The sequence below is a fragment of the Mustela nivalis genome (assembly GCF_964662115.1).
Source record: "Mustela nivalis genome assembly, chromosome: 7".
Classification (NCBI taxonomy): domain Eukaryota; kingdom Metazoa; phylum Chordata; class Mammalia; order Carnivora; family Mustelidae; genus Mustela; species Mustela nivalis.
In genome coordinates, this window is record NC_139026.1 from 118,053,443 (window position 1) to 118,072,891 (window position 19,449).

Consider the following 19,449-nt stretch of genomic DNA (forward strand, 5'->3'; position numbering starts at 1 on the left):
CTACTGATGCTGCCAGATTCCTCCCTTGGGAGCATTATGTCAGTTGAATAAGTAGAAATGCACTAGTAACTACTCCATCTTTGGGCAGACTCCTCTAATCATGAGTTAGTGGGCTGTGTGATTTGCTTGAGCCAATGGGTTGGCAGCAAATCTGACATAAGCAGACATTTGAAAAGAGTTCGGTGTTTTTTATCCACACAGGCTTGCCCTCTAGCTATTCTTGGAACCCTGCCTCTGCCACGCTTAAAGAGCCCAAGCTAGCCTGACCGATGGTGAGAGGCACGTGGACCATTTACCCCCGTTGCCCTCGTCAACATCCCACCAACTGCCAACGATGTGAGTAAGACCATTGGTCCTAGCCAGCTTCCTGCCAGCTAACCAAGTGAGGGCAGGCACATGAGCAAACACAGCAGAGACCACTGAAGCCCATATAAGAGATCCTCAGCAGCATAATGAGCCCACTAAGTGGCTGTTGCTTTAAGGTCCTATGTTTTGATGTGGCTTGCTCTGTGGCAATAGATAAGTGATACAGAGAGACATGGCACCAGTCTTCAAAACACTGAAGAATCTCTGAGATCTTCTCAAACTTGTAAGGATGGCACGACATCCATTGGCTAAGTGTATTTGGACTCTCAGGCCTGTCTTCTCTTCGAGACTTACAGTCCTGACTTTCTCTTATAAGATCTTCTCCAGCGCAGGAACCTAGGAGCCGCTTGACCAACGTCTTTTGCACAAATCTAATGTTTGTGATTGGCGCGGGCCTGGTGTCGGGAGTGACCCACCGAATGTGATCTGAATGTTGTAGGAAAGGCTTCCTCTCTCCACACATCTCCTTGATTAATAGTTGAAATTTCAACATCAGCAATTTATTCTCTGTGCTGAAGTTGTGCTCCCCATGAGGCTTCTAAAAAATGCAAACATTCCTGGCTGGGTTAGCATACTGTCATCCTCTTCCTGTGAACGCACTTATCAGAGATCTCGGTCACCGAAGGGTCAAAGTTGGGGTGAGGGTAAACAGCAAAAATGAGGAGAAATGCTGCGGGGTGACAAGGTCCCAGTTGCCAAACAGGGGGCTAAACACACTTCCCACTGTGGCTGAGTCAGCTCTGATTCCTGAGGAGAGCCCCAGCCACGAGCTGTGCTGCCCCCTCCAAGGAGAGGAGGAATGGAATCTGCCTGGTTCTGGACTCTTGCCCTGGGGGCGGGGATGGTTAGACATGGGGAAAGATTCATCACCTCTCAGGACCAGCATTTCCCTTGGAAGTCCTCATCTGCTTCTTTGTACCCCCAAAGCAACATGCTTTCAATACTTTTGTAGGGTGCACATTATTCCTCTATTCTTGGCTCCACTTTCCACTGTCAAATCCTGGATGTCTCTCTACTTTTTCTTGGACTCCTTGGATGTGAACTGGTTTTGCCAACATGCCGAACCACAGTGATGAAAGCCACAGAGAGGTCGGCCTATGGGATGCATGGCTTGCTGCTGCCAGATTCCTTCTTTCTGAACATTATCCAAGTTTAATGAGTTGAAACTCACCAGTATAATTAGCATGAAACTTAAGATACTACTCTCTGTACGTAATTGAATTTAATTTACAGCTTGAATAATTGCATTTACATGTTCAACCAAATGTTTGTCTTTGTTGGTTCTGAAAGTCTCCATCCATAGTTATCTAGGAAAACTTAGCAAGGCCAGGGATCACTAGTGAAGAGCTAGGGTGTTTTCAGCATCACTTCACTTGAACTGGAAGGTGGATTTATAAAATGCAGTCCTTGGAAATTACCTAAAAGACTTTAGGCATTCTGATCTGAGACACTTATCAGTTTTCTAGATGTATAGCCTTAAGCCTGGAAAGAATGCTGTTCTGTTCCTTAATACAGCAACCTTTAGCCTCCTGGGGTGAAAAGTACTTAGCATAATTAAACTGCTGACTGTTCTTGAAGGGGGAAGGTGGGTTTTGTTTTAAGATTACAAGTGGCATTTCCAGGCACTTTGAGTTGAGGCCATCTTGATAGTATAGGGTATCTTGCATTCTGCCATCCTTGAATTGCAGGCATAGCAAACTAAAAGGGCTTGTAAGAGACAGTGTAATTTCATACGCAAGTTCCCTAGGGTACCCACAGACGTAGATGAAAGTATCTCTTCCCTCCCTCCCCCACCCCTTTCCTTAGTAAGCTAAAGCAGCGCCTGAGCAAGACAATGTTTGCAAAGCTGAGCTCTTCTTTCCCAGGCATTTGGAGCAAAGATTATAAAGACTTATGATCTCATCTTCAAGCCTCACAGGCGGATGTAGAGCAACTGCAAGGCTTGGCTGGGGAGGATCGCTATCATTGAGCTTCAGCTGAGACTTCTCTGCAGTTGGGTTTGCTTTAGACTACCATTTTTCAAACTAGAATAATGTATAGATAGATTCTCTTTCCTTAAAAAAATTTAAAAAATTTAAAAAATCCACATTCCAGGGTTGAATTATAGTGCTACTTAAATATGTCCAAACGCTAGCTTACATACGGCTTAAAAAAAAAAATAGAAAAAGAAAAAATCAGCAAATAAAATAGAAACAAACCTATAAAACCAATGACATATAAATGAACATCATTAATTAATTAATTAATTTTAAAGATTTTATTTATTTGACAGAGAGAGACAGAGATAGTGTGATAGAGAGAGAGCAGAAACGGGGAGGAGAGAGAAAAGCAGGCTCCCACCTGAGCAGGGAGCCCCACATGGGGCTCGATCTCGGGACCCTGAGAACATGACCTGAGCTGAAGGCAGAGGCTTAACCCACTGAGCCACCCAGGTACCCCGAACATCATTAATTTAAAGATATGTCCTGCTGGGGCTTTGAATAAACCACATCACCTATGAATGAATTCGTCAAGACCGCTGCTACCAAGGACAGTTTGCCCCATTGAAGTTATCAGGGGAGAAATGGATGAATCAGTCTTTGCCTCATTCTTCTGTGTCAGGACCAAAATGAATTTTTGACACTGATCATGCCAGTGAGTCGTTGGTCTTCCATGATGTGAATATTCCATCTATGTATGAAGTGTGTGCCTGTTTTTCTGCACCAGCCCATGACGAATAATGTCATCATGATGCTTTAGCAGTGAATGAGAACAGCAGGTGGGAGAAAATGTTGATTGTCCAGACCAGGGAACCAGACCACTCCCCTGAAAGCAGCCCCATCTCAAAGAACAAACTCCAGGCTCCAAGATCTGGGGGCTCCTTGCAATCTTCAGATGGGATGAGGGATTTGGAGAGGGATTGATGCCAGTCATGCCTCCTCTTGGTCAGGTGAGCTGTCCCAAGCACGTGTCTGAAAACAGCCGGTTGTCTCAGCAAAGTCCCATCTATACCCTGTGACAGCAGACAGCAGACAATGGTATCAGGGAGAACTTCACTTTGTGGCAAATATACCTGGTTTATCTGTGAAAATCTCTATTGCCTGTGGCCCCTGTAAAAAGACATTGCTCATTGGCCTTCACTCCATGGGTCACAGCCTCAGAAGATGGAGTCCTCCTTCCTTATAGAGGCCCAATGCCTTGTCCGACACCACTCGGGTTCTCTCTCCTGCTCTGAGAAAGCACATACCTCACCTATGCCAGTATTCATCTACTCTTTCTGCTGCTGAATTTATCCATGCCCTGGGCAGGGTCCCAATGCTGTATTTGGGAACCGGTCTCAGGTCTTTATCAACTCTCTAATCCTATCAGCATTTTGTATGATTTCACTCTTACAGCTAATTTAGCAACCAAACCTTCAAGTTCTGAGCCTGTTAGCATCCAGGGCTTTTCCTCAACCCTTCACTTCAGCCCTCCACTCAGGTGATAGCTGCCATCCAGCCATCACGAGGAGCTCTTCCAACTGTGGAAGCTTAACTTCCCACATCTTTTTTTTTTTTTTTAAGATTTTATTTATTTATTTGACAGAGAGACGGAGAGATCACAAGTAGGCAGAGAGGCAGGAAGAGAGAGAAGAGGAAGCAGGATCCCCGATAAGCAGACAGCCTGATGCGGGACTCGATCCCAGGACCCTGAGATCATGACCTGAGCCGAAGGCAGAGGCTTAACCCACTGAGCAACCCAGGCGCCCCTTCCCACATCTTACTCTCTGGTCATAAACCTCTGCTCACAGTACCTCAGATCTTTGCCCTCACCCAAGCATCTGCGATTGCTCTAATTTATTCCATATAACCACTTAATCTCAATAGTACATCCTTCTGGCCTAGACTTCTTGGACTATTGTTTCCATGACTCACTTGCCAACATTCTTGGTTCCTTTGATCTATTGTTCTTCTGTTACACCTGCCCCATAAAATTCCAACTCCAAATCAACTTAACTGTTTGACTTCTATGTTTTCTTATATTACAAACCTCTCAGACCACTAATGCTGATTTATAACCTCAATTAGACTTAAAGCTACCCAGCAATCTTCCTCTCTCTCTCTCTCTCATTCCCCACAGTGGTTATTTCAAACCTCCTCTACCTTCAAATAGTCTACCCTGGCATAACTTCGTATATTTTTTGCAAGGAACTAAGCTCTTATTTCACTAAGAAAATAGAGTCCATTTTAAAGAAATTGCCTCCATTTTCTGCTACCCTGCCTAAAACTCAGCATCGGAATCTATTCTTGTTGCTTCTTGATTGAATAGAAGAGGAGAATTTACCTACTTCCTCATCAGCTTCCATCATGCCAGTCCTAGCCTGGGACTAATTTCTCCACCTCTGCTCTGGATTGGATCTCTCCCTGCCTCTCAAGAGGCTTTGTTATTCATCAATTATCCCTTCTGTCTCCTATACTTCAGCCACTTTCTATTGGCATCTTTCCACCAGTATCTGAACACACTCAAGTTTAACCTACATTTAAATAAAAATTCAACTCCCACTTAATCTCATCTGTTTCTTCCTATCACCCTGTCTCCTTATCTTCACAACAAGATCCATCGAAAGAGTTGTCCACTCACACTGTTTTCACTTAATCAATCACCTCCTATTCACTCCTTATCCATGGCCTTCAGGCTGCTATACCCATCCTTGCACCGAAACCCCTCCTCCAGCTTGTCTTCCTGTCCCTAAATCCAATGCAGGATTTCATTTCTTATCTCGCCGTCCTCTCTGTGGCACTGTAGACCACTCTCACCATTCCAACACTCAACCTCAGCTCCTGTGGTGCTGCACTCTTAACGGTCTTCTTCCCATCTTTCTGGCTGTTGTTTCTCACTCTTATTTTTATCTCTGTTCCCTTAATTTTGGAAGTTCTTGGAATTCTCTCTTAGACCTTCTTCTGTACTTACTCTGTATGTTTTCACTAGGCAGTATCAGTAATTGCATGGTTTCAAGTTGTTGAAGAACTATGGATGGAACAAAGATGGACTTGAATTTCCAGCCAACAGGATGCCATTCAGAGGTGAGTGATGATCCCTAGTAATGTCATCTCTGGGAACATTTTCAGTCTTGGGGCCAAGACCGAGGGTTACACTTGAAGTGACTTACTCAGAGGCACAGTCCTAAGGGAAAGAGAAACTACTAAGTCTTCTGACATTTGAAATACCATATTAGAAATTTAAGAGACCCAAAAGTGTGGCCTTTTCTCCTTACAAGATATTTATTAAATTATGGGATGGCATGAGCATGATGAACTAAAGATGGTCACAATTTTTCAGATATTGAGAGTCGGGATCTGTGCGCGCACTCTTGAGTCTGGGCAAGCTATGTGTCTGCTTTGACAAATAAAACTGTATGGAAGTGATGTTATAACAAATTCCAAGCTAGACTTTAAGAAATCTGAAGCTCCATTTCCTGCCTCTTAGAACCCAGACTCCATGCTGTGAGACTATCCAAACAGATCCATGGTAAAACTTATGTAGAGAGGAATCTGTCAATAGCCCCTGCTAAACTCCCAGCCAACAGATAGCAAAAACTTGTCAGACATGTGAGTATACCATCATTGAACTAGGTCCTTCCAAACTTGGTTGGGTCACCCTCACTTGATGCTTCATGGGACAGAGAAGAGGCAATTTCTTCAAGCTCTGCCCAGACTGTAGATTCATGATCAAAATAATGATTGTTGCTGTTTTAAGCAGCTAATTTTGGGGGCTGGTTGTTAAGAGGCAACAGACAACTGCAATAGCATGTAAAAGACTTAAAAAGAATGTCAAATTCTTCTCAAAAACTCAGTAAAATCTTCCATAGTCTTAGGAGGTTTAAGAGAAAAAGTTTTGCTAGGGGTAAATGGGTTATCTCTGCCTCAAGATATTTAATTTGATTTGATGCCTTTGATTTTAGAGCTATTAGGGAGAGTTGGAGGCAAATTAGGGTATTGAAGAAGGAAGCAAGAGACAAAAGAGCTAAATCCACAACTTGAAGTGAGGAACTGAATTCCTGGCAATATTCCAGGGCCAAGGAGGCAGAAATCTTTCAGGCTTTTAATAAAAACCTCAGAAGGGCCATTCACCTCTCCCAGCCTAAAAAATGGTTAGATAAAAGATGAAATTAGTCATGCTAAGACTACTAAGCAGCCCTGTGTAAGCTTAGTTTATGACTGTATCAAGGTGATTATCCCATTACCTTATCTACCTAGTAGGAAAGCAAGAGGATATACTTCCTGGTTAAAGATGACATCTGGAGATTTTGTGACTGTTTAAATAGATATTGTCCAGCATATTACCAAAACTGACCAGACTACTGAAGTTACAAGAATATATAACCCATACTCAGTATAGAATAAAAGACAATAGGAGACCCATAGAAAACCAAAAATGGACATTGAATACAAAGGCTTTAAAATCATTATGATTAATGTGTTAAAAGAAAATATAGAAACAGATGTACAAAAATGGATGAAAATAAATAATTTTAACAGAAGATTATAATTCATAAAAAAGATCAAATGGATGACTTAGAAATGTAAAATGCAGTATTCAAATTTATGATCTTCTTGGATGGTTTGAAATTAAGAGCAGAGACAGTAAAATACAAGATTAAGAACTCAAAGATGAATCAATTTAAAGAAAAGTGAAACACAAAGTCAGCAGAGTGGGGAAGGGGGGATAGAGAAAACAGATAAAGCACAGGAGAAATGTAGGGATTAGTCCAAGGTCTAGAATATGTGTGAGTAGAATTCCAGGAGGAGAAAGAGAATGAACAGTTTCAAAAAAATATTTGATGTGATAATTGCTGATTTTCAAAATGATTGAAGACACAAATTAATAGATTCTAAAAACTTAGTGAGTCTTAAGTATATATAAAGAAGCCACCCATAGGCACATTGTGGTTGAACTTTTAAAAACCAAAAACAAAGAAAAAATCTTTAGAGTAGCTTGAGAAGAAAAGATATTGCATTCAAATGAGAGACAATGAAATTTATGGCTGACATTCTGATGGAAATCATGGAACCCAGAAGACAATGGAATGACAGCTTTAAAGTGCTAAAGTAAAATAAATACATAAATAAATACATAAACAAATAAAAATTCAATGGGAAAATGGTAGTGAAATTAATATCAAAATTGAAGTCAAAAACAAAGGCATTTTCAAACAAGAAAAAGATGAGAAATTTTTTTTCCAGACAACTGGAACTATACGAAATGTTAAAGAAAGTTGTTCTTGTCAAAGAAAAATGATTCCAGATGGAAGCTCAGAAATGGAAGAAGATTAAGAACACTAAAAATGTGAATATAGGGGTACATGTAGAGTATCAATGATTTATAGCAAAATTAAAAATAATATCTGTTAATGAAGTAAATTATACTACATAAATGATTGGAGGTAAATGGAGATACGTGGTTGTAAAGTTCTTGAATTTTGGGGAAGTAGTAAGGATGCTTACTTAAGGTGAACTATAATAAAGTAAGGTTACATATGTAAGGTTACAATGATGTAAAACTGAACAATTAATAAAGGAAAAAACATTAAAATACAATTAACCTAGAAGAAAAAAGAAAAGGAGTGATAAAGCAGTAGAAAAAAACAGAAGATACCAATTATAAAGAAATAGAATTGAGTCACCTCCAGAAAAATCACACGTAGACCATTAAATCAAATCACTTAATTAAACCATTGAACGGCTGTCAGAGTGAATGTGAAAACTGTTATATGGTCACCTGAATTCCCCTGGTGGGGACCTATAAATGCAACTTGCATTCACTTCTGCTGTTTTTCATAAGATGCAAGCACAGCACCTAGGCAGGCCCGTATAAATCTCCCCAGACTGGAAGAGGCTATCTGAAAATAAAACCTCCCCTAGTGTCATTCAAAAATCCCTTTTTTGGGCTCTTGACCTAGACTGTGTGCTCTCTCTCTCCTCCTCAGGCAGTCTACAAAAATCACTTTTGCTATGTGCTTGTTCCTTACCTAAGGATTCCCCTTGCTTTATATATACTTGACTGAGTCATAGACATTTAAATTATTTTGACTGCTGTCATGTCGATAGTAAGTATTGATATTCAACACCTTAGAAAAGGGGAAGAAACAGAATGCCTGGCGTCAGTCAAGAGTGGCATGATAATACAAACAAACAAAATAAACCAGATGGTAAACTTAAATCCAATTATGTCAGTAATTACATTGAAATAAAGATTATCAGACAGGATAAGAAAAGCAACTATAAACTCTTCACAATACAACACTTTAAATATAAGGGCAGAGAAAGGTTGAAAAAAATTATATTGATACAGTCACCAACCAAAAGAAAATTAATGTACCTACATTGATATGTGAAGAAGGCATAAGACATTTTACTAGAGGTGATGTTAAAAACTCAGTTCAAGAGTGAAATATTACAATTCTACTTTGTTTCCCCAGTAACAAATTTCAAAGAATATAATGCAAATATCAACAGAATTTTTATTTATTTTTTATTTATTTATTTTTATTTTTTATTTTTAATTTTTAAAAAATTTTTAAAGGATTTTACTTATTTATTTGATAGACAGAGATCATAAGTAGGCAGAGAGGCAGGCAGAGAGAGAGAGGGGAAGGGAAGCAGGCTCCCTGCTGAGCAGAGAGCCTGATGCAGGGCTCAATCCCAGGACCCTAGGATCATGAACTGAGCTGAAGGCAGAGGCTTTAACCCACTGAGCCACCCAGACACCTTCAACAGAATTTTTAAAAAGTAGTGCACATATTCTCAATCATAGTTGAATATTTTAATGTTCTCTCTATAACTGGTAGAATCCAGTAGACAAAAATATCGTAATGGTATAGAAGGATCTGAACAACATGATTACTTAAGACAGAAAAAAGATAAAGATTACACATAACAATGGCAAAATCATTCTTTTCTATTATGCATGAAACACTGACCACAATGGACCATGTGCTTGGCCGCAAAGAACATTCTTCAAAACACAAAAGAACATAAAACACATAAATCATATAGAGTAGTCTTGGACTACATAATGGTGATTTAAATACAAATAACAAAAAGATATTTAGAAAATCATGAAATGTTTGAAAATTAAGTAACACATTTCTAAAAAAACTCATGGACAATGAAAAACTCACAGTGGAAATGATAACATTTCAGTTGAATGATAGTAAAACTATGAGAATTTGTGGGTGCAGTTAAAGCAGTACTCTGAAGAAGTTTTCCAGCTCTAAATTCACATTTAATTTTTTAAAGGTTTTATTATTTATATGAGAGAGAGAGAGCACAAGGAGGGCTGAAGAGGGAGAGGAAGTAACTCTATGCAAAGATTTGATCCCAGGACTCTAAGATCATGACCTGAGATGAAGGCAGATGCTTAACTGACTGAGCCACCCAGGTGCCCTCAATTCACATTTTAGAAATAAAGCTGGAAACCCAAGTTCCTGTACCAACTAGGAAAAGTAGGAGTATATTATATCCCTCTCCCAAAAAAAACCCCAAATGACAGCAGGGTTTTTTTTAATGTTTTTTTTTTATAAAGTTTAATAAAACAGACAAATCCCTAGGAAGATTGATTTCAAAAATCACAGACAAAAAACAGAACTTAATAATATGAAGACTCAAAAGAGGGACAAAAATAATAGGTTCTATAGATGTTAAAAAAGTAGTATGTGGCTATGATAAACAATTTTTAAATTTTAAAATTAGATAAAATACACAAATGCCTACAAAAACACAACTTATCAAAAGTGACATAAGAAGAAAATTTAAAAACTAAATAGTTCTGTATCTAGCAGATCTGTAACTAAAACCTTCATACAAAGAAAACTCCAGGCCCCAATTGTTTTACTGATAAATATTTCTAAATAATGAAGAAGAAACAGGTCTTTAAAAAATAAAAAAAAAGAATCATTGTTTTAAATAGGAAGATCCGTTGGCTATCCATGCAGGAGGAAAAATGAACTTTGATCCCATTCCCATACCACATACATAAACAGCTTAGAAGTAGATTATAGACTTATTACACAAAAGATTAAATCATGAATCTTCTGGAAGGAAACATAAGTTAATATCTTCACTTTCAAGTAGGAAAATCTTAACTAGACAACAATTTGATAAGTAGAAATTGGTGAGTTGTACATCATTAAAAATAAAAGCCTCTATTCAGATAAATGATGCCATTACGGAGCAAAGAAGCAAGCCACTGATTAGACGAAGCTATCCAACAAAAGACATGTGCCTATCATATGTATATAACTTCCACTAATTAATAAGATAAAGATTGGCAACTAAATTGAAAAATGAGCAAAATACTTTGAACACATGCACTTCATAAGAGAATACCCAAATTAAAAAAAAATATGAAAAGGTGTTTATTCCTCAGAAAAATACAAATTAAAACCACAATAAAATATGATGTTCATGTCAGAGTGGCTTAAATTAAAAGACTAACAATCCCAAGTGTTGAAAAGAATGTGGGATAACTGTTGCTCTCATACATTTAGCTGATAAAAGTGTAAATTAATGCAATTAGTTTGGAGAAAGTATCTGACAGCTCCTAGTAAGGATATCTATCTATCTACCTACCTATATACCTATTATCTTTTATCTATCCTTTTACCTAGTAATCTAGTTACCCAATTACACTCCTGGACAAATATCCAACAGAAATACATGCTTGTGCCCACCAAATACACGAACTAGAATCTTTATAACAGTGATGTTTTTAATGGCTAAAAACTGGAAGCAAAGCATCCCTTACATCTGAATGGAAAAAATATTGTGATATATTAAATACAGTGGAATACAATGAAAGATGAGAAAGAACAACTTACTTCTCCAAGGAACAAGATGGATAAACCTCACTGATATAAAGTAGACTGAAAGAATATAGACACAAAAGATTAGACACTGTAGGCTTCCATTTGTATAAAGTTCCAAAACCAAGCACAGTTAATCTGTGGTGACAGAGCTAAGAATAGCAGTTACTGCTGGATATGGAGTATCAGCCAGGTGCCGGAAGTCTCCCATGTCGTGACCTGCAGAGTGGGGGCAGGAGCACACATATGGAAAAAATCACCACCTTAGAGTTCTAAGATTTGTGGATTTTATCATATTTGAGTTATACATCAGAAACAAAATCCCAACAACAGACTGATGTCTTCCAAATCTATTCACCCTTATGTCTTCTTGGTTTTCTCAAAAGACAATGGGAAAGCCAAGCCCTCATTGATTGAACCAGTGGAGATACAATGAGCTACTTTTAGAGGGAGACAGTTTATTATGGAAAAAGAAAGAGCAGCCAAAGGTGCTAGCTTCCTGTAGTCCTTGTCCAACACACCAAACAGGCCAACATTGAAACAAAAGGGGCTGATGCCAACACCATGAGTCATGGGCTACTCCGTTGCTGAGGAGCCAACTCCAGACTCCAGCTAAGTAGGTTTGTATTCTGGAACTCTGTTCTGAGGGGCGCAGGACAGAAAGGCTTCTACCTCAACAGAACTTTGGAAGTAATGGGAAACTGTCTCATGACAGTCTCCAGAAGAGAGGGAGGTGAGTGGGGGGGATGGGAACGGGAGATGGACTCAGAGCAACCCCCCACCCTCTCTTGTTCTCAGAGGATTATAAGACTTCCTGCCAAGATTCAGATTAGCTCTGGCTTTGCCTGTGTGTCTTTGCCTCTGTGGCCTCTACAGATATGTGCGAGGTCACCAAGGTGCCATGGAGAAGCCATTCCCCTTCAGGTTTCAGATCTGTGTCTTGAGTTTTTACCTGAAATATCTTAGAGGTATAGGTGAACCCTGTAGGCCCCTCAAATTCAATGTTTTCAGAACTGTGTTGATCTCCAACATTCCAAAGCCAAACCTCCTCAGTATTTGCCACCTCATCTGCCAAACCCAGAATGTGAGGTATGTATCTTAACACCTACATCTCCATTCAACCCACTCTTCTTCCAGTGTTTGTTATCTGTTTGTCACAACTCTACCAGTTGTGACAGTGAGGAACCTGAGTCATCCTCTTCGTCTGTGTATCCAACGCAAACCACCAAGTTCTTTGGAATTTTACCTCTTAAACATCTCTTGTAGGCATCCAATTCTCTTTGCTTCCATCCCCGACTATCACGTTCCTTCCTCATGGTGTTCTGCTCAAGCAATCTCTTCTAACTGGAATGACCTTCCCACTTAGACACGACTCTCTCAGATTCTCAGCCCAGTCGCTTCCCTTTCTGTGATCTGCTAATAAAACAAAAAACAATAATGACAAAGCGAATATATTTTAAAAAAACACACACACAAAGATCCCTATGCAATTAGATCTTAAAGCCTGTCTCCAACATTTAGCAGACATGGCAGCTGGGGCTGCCTTCCCGCATTCCCACCAAACTCCCTCTTTAATCAACGTCTGCTTCAAACCTTTCTCTATTCATTCCCCTTTATTTTTCCCTTCCAATTTAGTTTCTGTGATCAACTGAATAGGTTCCCAATGTGTAGAGCGGGGCCACAGTGCAATCTGCACCTGCCCTCTTCCCATCTGGACTGACATTGCCGCATGGGAAAAGCAGCTGCCTAAAAGTTGTGTAACTGGAAGCCAGAATGAAGAGATCTCTGCCTTTCCCAGATGTATCTTCTCTTGACTTCGCCACGGGGCCTAAAGGATGAACGTACTCAACTTGGGACTGAAGTACTAAATATTCCATTAAAGTGCAAGTCAGTTCCTGCCAGAGCCACATCTCAACCTAACCACAATTTCCAGACACTCATCATTTACATTTATTCATTCATTGAGCACAGGTAATTGAGGACTATTTAATTAGGACTTTGTCCTGAGGATGCATTGGTGAAAACCTGGTGTTTCTTGTCCTTTGAAGAGAAGGTAGAAATTATACAGCTGATTACACAAGATTGTAATTACTATTCATTTACCCATTCAATCATTATGTATCAAACATGTATGTACCCTGTACAAAGTATGGTGCTTAGTGCTGGGAATGTAACAAGTGACCATCACATTCTGTACCTTCATGAAACTTGCATTCTAATCAATCATAACTCAAGAGGGGCACCTGGATGGCTCAGTGGGTTAAGCCTCTGCCTTTGGCTCAGGTCATGATCTCAGGGTCCTGGGATCAAGCTCCATATTGGGCTCTCTGCCCAGCGGGGAGCCTGCTTCCCCCTCTCTGCCTGCCTCTATGCCTGCTTGTGATCTCTCTCTATATATATATCAAAAAAATAAATAAAATCTTTTAAAAAAAGAAACAAATATAACCGAAGAGGACATAAGATTGAAGGTGAGGTAAGAGCTACAAAGTGTACACAGTTGTATGAGAGTATATAATTAAATAGATTTATATATATAAATAATATGTATGTTATATAATATATACATATAACTCTGTAATTAGGAAAACTGGCTTCATCTGGGAGATCACAGATGATTTCTGGTGACTTTTGAGGGATTATGTATAAAATAAGATGGAGGCCTGAGTGTGGAGGCTGGTCTTAAAAAATTAAATCTTAAAGAGATTTAAAACTTCTCTTTCAATTCTGTTGATAAATCAAAGAGAAATTCTCACTTGTGTTCTGGAACAGCCTTACCACATCTGTAACCCATATTAATTTCTCATTTAAACAAAGAAGGCCGTCTTATGCTCAGGGTGGACTATAATATTATCAATATTCTTTCATTTATCATGTTAATAATTGTTGTTAACCACAAATTGGTGGCCACTGGGACCAGTTTTTCACTTACTCATTTCACTTACTTATTTCAACACAGGAGGATATCTACTGTGTGCCTTCTATGCCATTCCAGCAAATTTCCATTTTTTTCCTGAAGATATTGGGGAAACCACTGTGGGATTTTACACAGAGGAATAATATGACCAGATGTCCTCTTGAAAAATGACTCTGACTTTGAACTTTTCATTTAAAAAAACAAAAAACAAACAAACAAAAAATGAGGGGCGCCTGGCTGGCTCAGTTGTTAAGCATCTGCCTTCAGCTCAGGTCATGATCCCAGGGTCCTGAGATGGAGCCCCACATCGGGCTTCCTGCTCAGCGGGAAGCCTGCTTCTCCCTCTCCCACTCCCCCTGCTTGTGTTCCCTCTCTTGCTATGTCTCTCTCTGTCAAATGAATAAATAAAATCTTAAAAACAAAATCTATGGAAGTATTCTAAAATTTGTGAGAGTAAAAAAAAAAAAAACCCTTCTTGCCATCCTTCTGTCACTCTTCAATGAAGCACGATTTTCTATCTTCTACTTTCCACGCTTGGAGAGTGTGCCAAGAAAGCTTGTCCAGACTTAATGTGAAATCATAGTTGCTGGTGCGGAACTTCAGGCTACCTCTGTGGGCTTCCTCTTCACCCTTGGCAAAGCCGACTCAGATTCTCCGTGTCATTGGCTGGTTGGCATAATCCTCTGTGACCGCTGGAGCAGGGCTAACTCTTCTTCTCCAAATGAGGTGGCGGAGCTTGGCTTGACCGAAACATTCTGAGGTGGGTTGCTCATCTGCTAGCCTCGGGGCCAATAAAGATAAACGCACTCTCATGCACCTGGGACTCTGAGCCACGTGCCTTACCTTTTGGTAGGTCTTCCACGGTGTCACACCTTCTTGAAGACTTCTCTATCGGCGTCCCTTCATGACTGCCCTTCACCCTTCTACTCCTCCTCTTCCATATTTAACAACAACCATTAAAAGATGACTTTCGTTTCACTTTCATACTTCAAATGATTTTTTTTTTTAAGATTTCATTTATTTATTTATTTGACAGACAGAGATCACAAGTAGGCAGAGAGGCAGGCAGAGAGAGGGGAGGGGAGAAGCCGGCTCCCCGTTGAGCAGAGAGCCTGATGGGGGGCTCGATCCCAGGACCCTGGGATCATGACCTGAGCTGAAGGCAGAGACTTTAACCCACTGAGCCACCCAGGTGCCCCTTCAAGTGATTTCTGACAGTGATGCTCCCTCTCCTTTCCAGTAGGGCTCAGGGATCACGTGGAAACGTGGCGATTATAATAGACCTGCTTTGGGGAGGGGGTGCTTCTCTCTCAGCATCTATAGATTTCATTACAGACCTGGCATTGTAGGGTGGATGCTCCTTGCTATTTTTTTTCCCCTTTATTTTCCTTCCTCTGAAAAGCACATTATCACTATACTAAAGGCCTTGAGCAAAATTTAATTCATTCCACGGATCCACATCTGTAAAACAAGCACTGATGGGGAGAGCTGTTTGAAATGAAATAAGAGCTGAAGCTTACAAAGTTAAAAAAAAAAAAAAAAAGAAAAAAGAAAAGAAAAGAAATGGGCTGACATCCTTCTCTCAGTGTGAAAGGATTAAGATGGTTTTAATTATCTCACCTGGCTTTGGTTATTGCATTTATTCCTGCTCCCCATTGTTTCCTTTCTATAGCTAATATGATAGCATAAGGTCTGGTGTTATCATCTGGATTCCTCCCTTTAGGAAAGTTGAAGAGCCCCAGGTTAGAAAGTAAAAATCACAGTTCTAAATGTGCATAAATGCGTGATGACAAGAGCAGAGGCTTAAGTTCCTATGCTCAGTCATGTACAAATGCCAGTAATAACCGGAGACTCAAGACGGAATATCTCACACTTCTTTTGAATAAAGAAAACGGATTTCTGATGTGATCTGGATGTGAAAAGATGTGGTTATTGAAGGTATTGGTGCGGTCTCTTGGAATGTAATCTCAGATCCTGCCTCTAGACCGGGCCAGTTGTATACAGACAAAGGCAGGGTGTTTGGGGCATGGAAGTTTCTTTTGTTGACTAAAATATATACAGGCACCAACACAAAGAAATGGCTGCTTCTTGGCCTTTATTTTAAGATGATGGCAGACATCATGTTAATATTTCCTGTTTTTTCCTATCAGGAACTCTGTTTGGCCTGACTGGGAGCAGCGAAAGGAATTTTCCATGAGTCTTTTTTTCTCTTAACACCTGAAAATTCTCCTGTGATAAAGACTTGACAGCAGCCTTGAGCATGGACTATGTTAAAGGAAAACTTGAAGGAGGAAAGAGTGAATAATATATCGCAAAGTAGAACCAATCCAGGGAACTGGAAATTATTATTATTCCAAACCCTGGGGGTGGAGGAGTAGGGTGGCACAAAGGGAATGGGGAAACCTTGCGTGGGCCCAGGGGGCTGGCTCAGCAGGCAAGAAGAGCAGCCCTTCTCTAGCCGTGGAAGTGAGAACATGGTCAGCACAGAGTCATGCAGAACAGCTCAGGGAAGAGAGTAAGGTAGATGGGCCCTGCCGTCCTGCTCTCAGTCACTTTGCTGGGTGGGGGGTCTCTTGGGTGCTGCTTCTGTTCGGGATCCATAAGCACCAAGAAAAGGAAATGGGCAGAAAGGGATGGGTCTATCAGCCTCTGATAGCAGCAAACTAGCAGGCCGTGATGGGCATGTAACTCTTATCCTAGCTCCAGAGATCCGAGACCGGCCCGAAAAACAGGGTGAATTTCTGGAGGGGTAAGTCGCATGACTCGTGGCTGAAACACATTTTTTAAAAGGCCTGAGCATGCGGAGCATCTTGGCTGATCAATCAAGGAATCAGTGGTCAAAAAGAAGGCACCGCCACCCCAGCTGCCCCAAAGCTTCCCATGCCATCCAGGAGCACTCAGAGGGATGTAGACAATCTCTCTTCCCTTTGGAACATCAAAGGAAAAAATCAAAGACCTTATTTTCAATTTGATTCTTATAACTGAATGCCCCACTGATCAGGATAAGCAAGGGACAAACACATTAATGCCCATATAAAATGGCTTTCGGAAAAGTAAGATCTGATCCACTGAGCCAAATGATCGTTACAAGCTGTCATCAGTAGAACCAAATTTCACAGCCAATGGGACACTTGGTGTCTTCACCTGGCTCAGGGGGAACTGGCCGTGGCGTGGTGTGGAAGGAAGAAAAAAAAATTCTACCCTGCAGAAGTGCTCTGTGTTTGTCTTGTGCAGTCTTGAGGTCACTTTGATTTTGTTTTTTTTTTCAGCTGTGTTCATACCACCAATCCCATTAGTCGGGAGGAGCCAATCGAGCCTGTTTTCGGAATCTGGGCTGTCCCTGGGGCTTCCCACTGACGTCAGGGCCGTGCAGCTTCCTCCAGCCCCCGAGAGCAGGTCTGGGATTGTCCCTTCTTGGAAGGTAAAAACAGGTTAAGAGCTGTCAATGAATAAAATGCAGATGAAGGGAGTGGTCATGATCAGATTATCTGCCCATGTCAATTTATAGCAATCCCAGCAATCCCAACGGTATGCATCTACAGACCTCCTTGGGCTTTATCCAGAAGAAAGAAATCAGAGGTGGTTTCTCCCTAAATCTTTTATGAATTACAAAAATTTTCAACCGGAGTGCAAGGAACCTGCCTGTTGTCCAACAGAATCCCCTTGCCTTTGATTTCTAGAGGTTGACATCTGGGATCAAAATGAGGGCATCTGTAGACCATGGCCAGCCCAATAAGCTTGCCTCACTGGAGTAAGCTTGCTGGTGCTCTACTCCTGGCTAGCTGAGCTGCCGCAGGAAAGCAAACTTTCCTAAACAGTGTTGACAATAGCGCCACCTCCGAGGGTGCCTCTCAGGCAAGAAGTTCCCACCACCGCCTACAGTGGCCGTCAAGCCGTCTTTGACAGCATTAGTCATTAGAAAGTTTTTCTTTTTGTTAAGCCCTCATCAGCTTTATTATGCCTCCCACCTCTTCACAAAGGAGACATGAATTTTAAAATGTCTTTGCCCTGGAGCCAAAAGCACTCCGTTATAAATACTGTATTTGCCAAATTCAGATAAAAAGTCGATGTGTACTCTTGAGTGGCAATCGAGAGAACGTGCCCCATCTATGCAGGCTCACGTGAACGTGGCTTGAGTCCATTTCGGCATTATGAGCTGACACATATGAAACTGCTCATTTTGTAGACCACCATTGATTGACAACTGGCCACATGACAGGATTCAACCTGTACCATAATGGTTAAGAATGTGGATTTTGGAGCTCCTTCTCCCACTTGGTAGCTGTGATCTTGGGCAAGTTACTAACGACTCTGTACCTTAATTTCCTCATCTCGGTAATATTTATTTCATAATTATAATATCATTTTCACAACATTTATGGGAAAAAAAAGAATGGGCTAATATATGTAAAGCATCTAGAAGAGTTCTTAGCATTTAGAGAAAATTATTGATTCCGTTTTCATAGGATTTCCTGGCTGTAATTAAATATCTTGTTCTAGAAGGACAGAAGCTATGTGGGGTGGGGTGGATAGCTGCAAGAGGGACATTTGTCTAGGACTTCCTGTACAAAAAGGGCTTCATTGTAAATTTCTGATGTTATCTCCAAATGAAGGTAAACATACAGTCACAGAGACACAGACAAGATTTACAAACTACTATAATTGGTAATAAGGTATTAATTATTAACACTTAAATTTATCACAATATTTAGAGACTTGCTTTGTCCTGTCTTCATTTTTCAATATATTTGAGCCTCATCAAGATATAAGAAATAAAACAGAGGACATGAGGAGATGGAGAGGAGAAGGGAGTTGGGGGAAATTGGAGGGGGAGACAAACCATGAAAGACTGTGGACTCGGAGAAACAAGCTGAGGGTTTTGGAGGGGCGGGAGGTGGGAGGTTGGGTGAGCCTGGTGGTGGGTATTATGGAGGACACGGATTGCATGGACACTGGGTGTGGTACATAAACAATGAATTCTGGAACATTGAAAAGAAATTTAAAAAAATAAAAAATTTTTTAAAAAGATATACAATTGACTCAATCTTTTCAGTTTTGGCAGAAAAGGTAACAGCTAAAGCCACTAAGTCCTACATATTTCTTACGTGAAATACATAAGAAGAATACTGCTTAAGGTATAAAAAATGCCTCTCTTCTAGAGCCTTTGGGTTCCACAAAGAGATTACCTCTACTTCTGGCTCAATGCCATGTTCAAGTGCTGGCCAGGGGACTGTGGTCACTGGCTCCATTGAGTAGCTTGTCTCACTGCCCAAGGACAAGAGATGCAAACGTAAGCTCTTTGCCAGTGTTTCAAAAATGTCCTATTGAAAAAGATATTTAGGAAAAA

At 40.5% G+C, this 19,449-nt stretch overlaps 1 long non-coding RNA gene across 1 annotated transcript; it reads left to right on the forward strand.

The window, feature by feature from the left end:
• Nucleotides 1-206: 206 nt before the first annotated feature.
• On the forward strand, nt 207-19,060 carry LOC309870373. The gene is made up of 3 exons (XR_014314541.1): nt 207-336; nt 5,314-5,408; nt 17,372-19,060. It is a non-coding gene; the product is annotated as an uncharacterized lncRNA (long non-coding RNA).
• The last annotated feature ends 389 nt before the right edge of the window (nt 19,061-19,449 follow it).